Here is a 707-nt window from a genome sequence, read left to right as displayed (position 1 = left end):
GGGCTGGGTGCTGTGGCTCACGCCTGTAATCCCAGCACTCTGGGAGGCCAAGGCGGGCCGATTACTTGAGCCCAGGTGTTCAAGACCAGCCTGGCCAACATGACAAAACTCCATCTCTACTGAGAATATAATAGCTGAGTGTGGTGGTGCACCTGTAATCCCAGCTACTCAGGAGGCTGAGTAGGGAAGATTGCTTGAGCCTGGAAGGTTGAGGCTGCAGTGAGCCGTGATTGTACCACTGCACTCCAGCCTGGGTGACAGAGTAAGACCCTGTCTCAAAAAAAAAAGGGATTGCCTTCCTGGCCAGGTAGATAGGGCGCGTGGAATGAGTTGCATGTTCCCAATTAGGAACGACTGGTCTGCTCTTCTCCCATAGACTTCCTCATCTAATGCCAAAGTTGATTTCTCTCCCTGTGTAAAGATAAATAAATTGTCACCTACTTGATAAAGATGTTAGAATGACTGACACATTGGAAAGGATTTTCAGATAATAGGTGGAGAGCCTCTTATGAAAATGCCTTGCTGTCCTGAATATTATACACAAATTACTATATTAGTATTTTAGCTATAGCTAAACTAACCACCCCGTTTCATTAAGCTAGTGTGGATCCTGTGGCGTTAATGTCTCTTGTCACTTACAGTTATTGCTCACTTTTTTTTTTTTTTTAGAGGGAGTCTTGCTCTGTCGCCCAGACTGGAGTGCAGTG

The sequence above is a fragment of the Colobus angolensis genome, unplaced genomic scaffold, assembly GCF_000951035.1.
Source record: "Colobus angolensis palliatus isolate OR3802 unplaced genomic scaffold, Cang.pa_1.0 Scaffold82, whole genome shotgun sequence".
NCBI lineage: Eukaryota > Metazoa > Chordata > Mammalia > Primates > Cercopithecidae > Colobus > Colobus angolensis.
Note: the sequence above shows the minus strand (reverse complement) of the source record.